Source organism: Onychostoma macrolepis, chromosome 04, assembly GCF_012432095.1.
Source record: "Onychostoma macrolepis isolate SWU-2019 chromosome 04, ASM1243209v1, whole genome shotgun sequence".
Classification (NCBI taxonomy): domain Eukaryota; kingdom Metazoa; phylum Chordata; class Actinopteri; order Cypriniformes; family Cyprinidae; genus Onychostoma; species Onychostoma macrolepis.
The window spans coordinates 23,033,065-23,043,971 of NC_081158.1; positions in this window are offsets into that span (position 1 = coordinate 23,033,065).

Consider the following 10,907-nt stretch of genomic DNA (forward strand, 5'->3'; position numbering starts at 1 on the left):
TTCTGAGGACACGGCTCGCTTCTCGGTAATCATTTACTTGTAGCCTTGGGTTGCGGGGCTGTGACAGGCATTGTCTTGGCTCTTGAAAACAAAGTAAAGGTATCTCATATAATAGACCTGCATTTCTGAAACCCCAGGCATGTGTTTTTGTTCCAAAATCCATGACTCAGCAACAATTTAGCACTCCCTTTTTACTCCGTATGTACATTAGTATTCAAAAGTTTGGGGTTGGTAAGATTTTGTAATGTTTTTGTCTCTCAAGCTTCACAAGGCCGCAATTATTGAAACATTCTTTATTATTGTCAGTGTTGAAAACAGTTGTGCTGCTTAACATTTTGTAAAGTGAGGTACTTTTTTTTTTTCAGAATTAATTGATGAAAAAAAAAAATTACTTGAAATAGAACTATTGTTTAACATTATAAACATGTTTACTGTCACTTTTTATGAATTGAATGAATCCTTGCGAAATAGAAATAATTTCTTAAAGGAAAACTTCATAAATACAGTAGATAAATAGATAACAAAACGGAATTTTAACAATCATAGAAAGATTCAAGGTGATGACATTGACATTGATGGCATTGCACAATAATTATATATCCTTACTAGATTATATATCCTTTTAAAAGTGATTTTTTTTTTAATCTTACTGACCCTTTCGAAGGATAGATAGATAGATAGATAGATAGATAGATAGATAGATGCATAGATATATAGATACATAGATAAATAAAAATTCTAAGTAGATTCATATGAACATTTAGATAAATAAATAGATATAACAGAAAATAAAAAGTTTATCAACAATCAAAGAAAGAGTTTGTATTCAAGGCAATGGCATCATCTTTGCACTAATCATGATAAAAAGACCGATAGATAGAGAGATGTTTAATTCAGTGGCAATGACAATTTTTCTCCTTATTTAGTCTTTGAATAATCGTGATGTAATTCTACAACTATGAAATGAAATTGATGTTTGTTCTCGTAACGGTGAGACACTGGCAGAGTGCAAGTGTTGTGGGTGTGGTACTGCAGCGTGCCCATGGACGCCGGTCGTAGAGGGAGGTAGGGGGCCATTGCAGCGTGCCTTTCTCTCTCGCACTCTCTCAGCGTCCCGCCCCCTTTGCCACTGCCATCTCTTGGCTTTCCCAGAATGCCCTCTGTCTGAGAGCACTGGCCTGAAATAAAACTATGAGGGCCTGCATGGAGAGAATGGGAGCTTTGTCTCAGCTGCCATTTACACTGTCTGGGGGCATAGAGACAGAACTCAAAGAGAGTGTCTGATTGCAAATTAGCACAGCCCAGGGCTCAATGCTCTGTACACTCATACACACTCACACACTGGCGGTGCGAGGCATGGAGAAAGTTCTGCATTAAAGGCCGCTGAAGATCATTACGCCCTTTAGTTCTATTGAATAGTGCCACATTTCAGTCAGGGGCACAAAAAACAATTAGCAGCAGGCTTCTCTTGAGCTGACTTGTGTATGACCGAAGCATTTGGGGTTGTTTAGTATGCAAGTGATGCCGGGTCTGAATTTGTGATTAGCTGAAAGACAAAAGGTGCAGCCGGTGCACTGCAGGAGCGACGTCTCTACATTGAGTGGGCCTCTCGCTGTGTTTCACTGTGATTGACATGCGTCAGACGATCGCATGCAGTTTGTTACATGATGACTCTATTTGGCGTACCGTTTTTATCTTATAAATGCAAGTGTAATCACTTTGAATTGTTCGACCTAAAAGCGTTCCGGCCAACTATTTTCAAGCTAATCGGTTGCCTGAGAAAGCCATTTCTAACCAGCACAAAGCCTTAAAATTGTGTGTATTAAATGTCATATAACCAAATCTCTCCTTGACTTTCTGGTTCACAAATTTTAAGCACATGCTAGCATTAATATCTACCCTTTTTTCTTGCATATATTTATTTATTTAATATGAGAGCCATGTAATGCTGGAGACAAGAATAAGTTTCATGCGAACATGTGATGCCATGTGAACTCAACAACCCTTTCGTTATAATCTGCTTGCCACCATCTCATGTTAATTCCCATGAGGCCGCTTTGTGTAGGACATAAACACACGCGCGTTCACACATAGGACACAATTTGGCCCTTTAATCTGATTAGCTGCGTGTGTATGGATGAACCTAGGTTCATTGAGTGTGTTCCTCTACTTCTACTTTAACCACCGGCCGAGAGTGAAGCAATGACTTCAGTATGTATATCTGATTTTTGAGCCCAGAGGGGAACAATGCAAGGTAATTAGTTCTGAAATATATCTTTAGCCATCATACCTGTCAACACCATCCTGTATCAAAACTAATATTTTAGTGTTAAAAAGATGCACTGATGTTATTTATGTCAGCCCTATCCTTTTTTGCCTACATTTCTATGTATAAAAAGGAATAATAACTAAATAGGGGTGTGATCAAAGCTTTTACTTGATTTCCTTTTCTTCTTTAATAACATTTTCTAGCTGAGTGAGGTTTTTAGATATTATTTTATATTTTATTTTATGCACATTTTATTGGAGAAATATTGCCTTTTTTGAAACAAAACTTCTATCTGTAGCCGATAAAACAGTATGACTGTTTTAAGTGGCTTTGTAAAATATTTCCATATGAGTAGGTTTAGAGTGCATTTAGAAATACGTTTTATTGTGAAATTGTTATTCCTGACCATGAACCACAGGAAAAAAATCACACTAATGGTCTCTGAGAGCCAATAATAGGGGTAAATTAGAATTTTGATTGACTTTTGTTCTAAAGTTTTTTTTTTTCTTAACAGAGTTTACAGTATTGTAAGTTAAAGTTTTTTTCTGTTAAAACTTTTAACACGTTCTGTAATTATACCGAACATCCAGACACAAATTCGTAATATTCATGTTGCAATTTAGTATGTGAAGGCATCCTTAAATAATGAATGAGTGAATGCATGACTCACATCACACATTGTTAGCCAAAACCTGATGAAAATGCCCTTCAAAATGCCTTTGATAGCACACACACACAGGTTTAACATCATATCACATGATAGCCTGAAGTCCTTCTCACTTAACCCATTTAATGCTCTGTTTGTGACAAAAAGTTGTTTTTTAAACTATGAATGAAAGTGTATTTTAATATTGTTCGTGTAACTGCATGACTGAAGCTGTTTAATGCCAGTTTGCCCTTCTGAAAGATGATGTCAAGGCTCTATAAAACATGTCTTAATACAGATACAGCTACTATAATTGATACATATAATATTTAAAGGGTCTATTATTCTCATATAAATGTCTCATAAAAATCATGATGGTAAGCATATCAGTGGTCACATTTTTAATAAGTAACTGACTGACTAGACTTTGTGTTTTTAAATATTGTCACATTAAATGAAACAAAGTAAAAGCCAAAAAAACAAACAAAAAAAACCTCATATTAATATTACCACAGTGTCTTACAGTAAAAATAAATAAATAAATGATCTTACTTTATTTTTGTAACATTCTGTTGCGTCTCTTTGAGCAACTGTTTACACTTACAACCAGGGATATACTGTTACTAGCGGTTTATTTTTTATTCTTTCTTTCTTCTTCTTTTTTTTAGTTAAGTTTATTTCATTGTACTATCCAAGAAGTAAAATACTTGTGCTCACTCAGTTGGGAAAATGTTGGGATTAAATGGGTTAAACGATTACAAGACCCGGGACATCTACAAACATTTATGAAAAACTTTATAGAATGGCTAAACGCTTTTAAATATTTCACATGTAGACATTTATAATAAATGGTACTTTAACATATTTTATTAATTCTACATAAAGCGGGAAGGCAACAGGTAGTAACGTTATGTCTTATTTCAGGGATCAGCAAATGAGCAAATATAATTCCTAACACCCTCTTCCTTATTTAAAAAAAAAATAAAAATCAAACATCAATGATATTATCAAACCACGTTTTTATTTACTTTACTTTTATTTAGCTACGTTGTTTCTTTTTCTGAGATCAACCATTACAAACTTCTCAAGTGTAAACTTTTTCTTTATTTTCTTTTTTTATGTTTTTTTTTTTTTTTTACCTCAGATTTGTCGTCGGTTTGAAAACGGACTCGTCGAGCTGTTAATCTGCAGAACGGGCCGAGCACGACGGGCCCGTGAATAAAAAAAAAAGCCCACAGCCACCACCGTTATATATCCAATGTGAATAAGAGTAAACAGTGTGTTATTTTGTGCTGATATTAGATAGGTCAGCGGCTGCTGTCTGGCTCTTGTGTAACGGTCGGTGCGCGCGCTCTCGCGTGTGTGTGTGTGTGTGTGTGTGTGAATCACAGTTCACCTTAGTTGAACTTGTGTGATCTAGTTCACGGTAGTGTGAGGCTGTTGGTCCGGTCCGGTGGCCGTTGGGAGGATGAACATCTCTTCTTGATCATTATAAAAAAGACAAACTAACGTTACCCTTAAAAGACGCAGTGTGTCGTCATGGTTTTTTTTTTGTTTTTTTGTGTGTGTGTGTAACGTTAGATGAGAAGGTTTTGATAGTTTGCTCGCAGACAGACTGTATTAACGGTCGTGTGTTTACCTCGTTAAAGTGTCCGCACGACAGAAAATTTCAGCCTGAACTTGAATAATAAAACCGGTCGTCGTGGTTTACCCAACGACTCCCGTCAAGTTTCTTTTGTTTGTTTATTTTGCCGTTGGCCGTTTCTAACGACAGCTAAAGGAGCACGAATTAATCCCGATGAAGCTAAGAAGCGGATGAAACGCGGGCGTAAATAATGTAAGTTTTCCGTTATCATGTTTTAGTTGGTCCCGTAGGTCGTTTTTTGTCTTTATTGTTTTTATTTCGCGGTTACGCTTGAAATTACATGCGCCAATCATACGAAGCCGGCAATATGGGGCATTATTGAACTGTAGCCTAGTTTTCACAGCTTATTTTCTTGGCATCAAATGTAAAATATCTGTCGAGCACGCACTCGAATGAATTAAACGAGGAATAACTCATTTTATTAGTGCATGTCGAGGAGAATAATGGAGTTATAGACACATTAGAGATAGAAAGGAGGTCAGTTTTTCATGGCCAGAGGTTTTTGTTCATGCTTTTCAAAAAATCGATCGTGCTGCTCTCTTATTTGGGTTTGTGTAGATTCTTCTCTGTTATTGAAGGCAGCCTGAGACTTCTCTGGTCTTCTCATTTAAAAGAAAAAGAAATCTAGTGTGTGTATTTCGTAAATGGGGCTGCTCACTAAAATATTCCTGCCCAGACTTATGCATTTTTTACAGACCTATTTCATCCAGTCTATATCAAACTGGGCTGAGGTTGTCGACGGTGTGTCATGCAACATAGTGAAATTAATAAATTAATCTCAACTGATATTATTATTACTCAAATAAAATATTCTGCAACCTCTTTGTACTGAAAATTCATGCTCTAATATATTAGTTGGCTTCCTTGACTTGTATCAGGCATAAACAAAGTCCTCAGACAATATGCCCCTTTTAGAGTTGATGATAATGCAGTTATCGAAATACATGCAAGTTACTTTACAAGGTTTTATTTCTCTAAATGCATATTGCTATTGTTGCATATGTTTTTTTTATTTTTTATTTTTTACAGCCAGTGAGAATAGAGCTTATTCTGATGTGTTATGTTAGACTGTGTGTGTCTGTGTTACAGTGGGGCTTGAAATGGCGAAAATCTCTTTCGGACTCAACACAGAGATGGAATGTACGTCCACCTTTTATCTGGTACGATTTTATCTAGATTTTCTTTTTCTTTTTTTCCAGAGTAAGCAAAAATAATTTATTGTGAAAATAATCTACTGTTATATGCCAAAAGTGAGATTATTGATATCTGTGTACTGTTTTGTGCAAGTACATCAGAGAGATGTTGAATAATGAAGCCTACTGAATAATGTAAACTACAGTTTCATGCGTGCATAATGCTTTATTGTGCATATGTGTTTTGTAATGTATTATTGGATTTGAAAGTGCATTGATTTGTGCATCTCATTATCTGTCTGTGAGGCTTTACTTCTGGTTGTTAACCACTCTGTGTGTCACACACACATGCTATAACATGTTAACTAACATCCTTTGAGATTTGTTATGCTGACTATGCGATTACCAACCCAGGTTAATATGGCCTGCTTATGCTCTAATTTCCTTCTGTGAATCAGTTGCTAAACTGAAATAAGCACAAACTTTTTATTTTTTTGCTCAATAGGAACATAAACAACTTTAAATATATTTTGAAAGCACAATTTTATCACCGCCAGATTTATTCCTCCATTTGTTATACGTGTTTTGAATTAGTTGTCAGTGGTAATTTTGGCAGACCAAGTGCATTAGAGAAATTCAGATGTGCTTTAGTTGTCCTTATCGTTGCTTGTTTGCATTTTTAATAAATAGAAATAGCCTCTAAAACTAAGCAGAAAATCAAATTTTTTTAATGCATGGAGATGTTTTAGGTATTTCTGAGGTTTTACATAAAACCTCAGTCAGATGTTTTACATATGCGTGCCTCTTAATGTGACCCAACGCGCACTGTAAACAACAGCATTCATTATTTTGAAGGGCCTGTATATTTAAATTTTTTCCACAGTCACTTTTCTAGCTATATACCTTCTGAGAGAGAAGGAGACATTCAGAATGCAGATGATGTCAGCACTTCAAAACAACAACAAAAAAAAAAAAACAAAGAAAGAAAAGAAAAAGGTCATCAGTCATTTCAGCAATCTGTTTCCAGTTGTCTTAATGTTGTCACTCAGCACTGGAGTTATCTTGCCAAAAATATCTTTTCATTTATATCTCCTGTCGGGGAAATAACCAAACCGCCGTCGAACACAGAGCTACGTAACCCAAGGCAGGAAGGCTCAGGCCAGGCCGAAGCTGAGAGCGCACGACCGAGGCCAGATCGCATTCCGTAGGTCTTGCTGAGTTCATAAAGTGTGTGTGCACGCTGGAAGTGTCTTTCCATGACTGGCCCCTGGTGCTACAGCCACGCCAAACTGTCAATCCCACAGGAATGTCTCCCCAAACTCTCTGCAACAGATGACAGAAATTTGGCGTATGGTATTGTCATATTCTTTTTCTCTCAGCCTTTTTATTTTTTTTTTCTCCATCCCTCCTCTGCTTTTGTGCTCGGCCTCAAGTTTTTCAGTGCACTCTCTCCTTTTTCTCTTGCTGCATTTCAGCAGAGACAGAAGGCCAAACATGTAATGTGTCAACATGACCTGGACTCAGTACTGTAATCGGAGTGTTTCGCTTGGCCTTTCGAAACGATTTGATAATGATGACGGCTCGTTACCGCCATCTTTTGCTAAAACGCTTTGAAAATCGCCAGATAATTGAGCAAAGCCAACCAAGCCCTTCAAGATTACAAAGAGGCGAACAATCCTACGCGCTTTTTGCGCCGACAGAGTCATAAATTCATCTGTCTCGTCGCTGGCCCGCATCCAAGCCGGTTTACCTCAGTTAACCCTTCGAAAAAAAGCATACATCATTTGAAATTTAAAATGCAATCACCACAGGGAGGGGAGGCGCCTCGTCTAACCTGACACATACACACAATCAATCCTTGCTTTTGTGTGGCTCTCAGATACAAGCGGCCGGATGATTTGAGTGGCCTGTAGTGTCAGCTGAGGTCAGGGGCGTGTCCTGAGCTTTTAGCCTGTAGCCTGTCTGAAGCTGGCACTAAAAGGTTGCACAGATGTGAGGAAGAGCCGTTAGAGCAATGCGTGTCCGACAGGAGTCGGGAACATTATAGAGCACAGGGGGATGTGCCTAAGCTGCTCAGATTCCGAGTGCAGCAGAGGACAGTCAGACTGACACACATTCTGCAGTCACGGGGTTGTGTTTTACCTGTCATGCAGGGAGACGTCAGGTGACGCATTTTGTGAGCGCATATGCATGGGGGAACTGAGGTCGTGTGTGTGATTTATGTATGTCGGCGTGTGTGCGTGCGTTCGTTTTAGAGAAGGAACTTGTGGGTATGAGCGAGGAGCTCTTAAGTACTTGACCTAATTTCGCAGGCAGAGAAGAATTCGGCAGTGAAGGCCTTCCTCTGTTAGTGTGAGGTTGCTGTGCTGGGTGTTTCCTCCCAGGGTCTAACAGGAAGCTCATGTTTGAGTTCATTTGAGGACAGGGAGAAGGCTTTTCTTTCCACTGTGGATCGTTCTAGAGAGGGGGAGAAAGCCAGGGCCTCAGCTCTGAATCGCCCTTCTGCAATCTGGCATGTGTTTTAGCTCCTTATACTGCTGTATTGTCTGTTTTGGCTGAACTTAGGTTTTTTTGCTTCTGCCAAGAAAACATCTAATTTTTGGGCTTACAGTGAGCAGAAGCTGAGATCCTGAGTCAAAAATGACTTAATGAATCCTGCGAGCAAATGAAACAATCCCCTGCAGGGTTCTTTTCTGCTTCCTCTGGTTCGGTTTTACATTCCAGGCTCAACTGAGCTGGGTCGTGACCCATGAAAATGCTGTGCTGTTCACGACAGTTTTGGATTCATATGCACAGCACAGATGAGCTTATGGACAGTTTTTAAAATGAATTAAAGTGTTTGTGCATTTTATTGAATTTTAGTGAATGCTCATAGGCTATGATTTGTTGTTCACAGGTTCGGGGACTTTGGACAACACTGACAGACATGTGTGTTGCAGAACCACGCAGGTGAGAAACAATTTGACAAACTAAAGTGACCAACAACACACATTTGCAGTGCCACTCCATGCCACAACAAGCCAGTTTTCATATTTAGCATTAATTAAATACATTTGTATAAAATTCACAATTTTTTCATTTACATTTATTTCACTTATCACATGCTTTTATCCAAAGTCGCTTAAAAATAGGCATGTTTTACCTAACTGTTTTGTTGCATTGGAAATATTCTGGACGTACACATATTTAAATTTGACTTAAATGTTCCAAAGTTTCTTTTACAATAAGAATTATTTTACAGTATTTGAAGATTTGGTATAATCATCGTCTTGAATGCACACTGCAGCCAGTCTGCAGGCTTGCAGTATTTGTGTGGTCTCTTTGAAATGTGAATTCTGTGTGGGAGGCCTTTCTATTCATCTTCTGTGAACGTTTTATGTTGATCGTTTAGTGAAGTAAGAAGGTATCAGGTACTCTAGACATGTCCTTTCCAAATTAGAATGTACATGATATGTATTGCATAATCCTAAATGTTCTGATACTTGATTACATGTGCAGAACATCATACGCAGATCAAATCTTTCATCAGACAGTGGGGTTGTTCAAATCTAGGGCACGTCTTTGAGAGCTTATTTCTATGGTGGGCAGAGCAGAAAAATGATGAGGATTGACCTGTTAGTCTCCCATTGCATCAGTTTGACTGAAATTAGAGGCAGATTTGGGATGAAAGAGTCGCAGTATCCAGATTGTCTGAAAATGATCACTTCAGCGTGCCTGTGTTCATAACCACACTGATCAAGCATGATTTATCCTGCTGATCTGCAGGGTTGGTTTTTGGCTTCTTTGTGGCTGTCTTTCTCTAAATCGGTTCATCACTGTGTAGGTAGACATGTTTGTTTTTACATGGATTTCCAAGTGCATGAAATTAGTATGACATGAATGAAAACATTGTCTTTCTGAACTTTTACTTTTGCAAAACATCTCAGTACCTCCCAAATAATTGTATTTACTCAAGACTCAATGCTCCCAAACTTTGTATGCAATCAGATAAGTATTAGGATGTTTGCTTCACATGTTTCAATATCCCCGGTGCATGTATTGTGCAGTGGAGAAAAAGAGAGAGGGGGATGACACTTGAAACAGCTGGTTTATGAAGATGCACTTTATCACTCAATCACCTAACGGTCTCTTTCACACATTAGACCCATTTCCTTGTCTCCTGCAGTGTGGATATACTCTCAGGTCATGTGCCGTTTACAGGTGTCGTCCAGATGTTTTCTTGCGTGTCCTGATGCTCCCTCTGTTAGTACTTAATGTCATTTTTGCAGAAATGTTTCTCGTCTCTAGCAAAGAGTCTTGTGCTTACACAAGCTTAAAAAGCTTTTTTTTTTCTTTTTTTTGTAGGGGTAATGTGTGGCATAAACATGACCAGCGTGACACTGTCATGGCTGGTTTCATCCCAGTCTTTGCAGTCATTTCCTGTGTGTACAGAATACAGAGTTTTCTTTGAGCGACACATTAACAGATAAATAGTGATAAACAGAATATCCACATGGTGGAATACTTTTAGGATTATTTGATTCATGAATCTTTTTTTTTTTTTGGATAATGACCGCTAAACTGTATACAGTAATTGACCCATCCACCCAATTTCCTACACAAATGTGCTAGTTTCATGTGTCGTATTTCTTTGCAGTCTCACATAATGAAATTATTAAACACAAATCAATATTTCATGTCCATTTATTTATTTAAGTAGCTGCATAATAAATGCATTTATATAACACATCAGAATTGTTACACATACAGTACATGTATATAGTTAATTTAATCAATAATGAATAATATAATTAATAGGTAGAATTAACTGAAATTATGGCATTTATCAATATTTGCTGAAAAAAGCCACCAAGTGAAGACTAATTCAAATTCAAATACATATAGATACATGTACATTTTATGCATAAATATATATTTGTAATATAATTATATTTTTGTTTCCATATAATTAAATGAAAATCACTTACAGTCCTCATTTTGCAACAAAGTTCGTCAAGGTAAACTTAGGTTCTGTTTATACAAGACGTGTTATTGTTTTTGTCCATGAATATAAATTAATGAAAAAAATATATCTAAAATATATTAACACATGCAGACGGACAACTGTTTTGGCTGTTTTGTCATATCACACTGTTTTTTCAGTATCTTGCACCACGAGTGCCGTGTTTTAAGACACTGTGACAAGTTAAAAATATTGCAACTTTGAAAAATGCA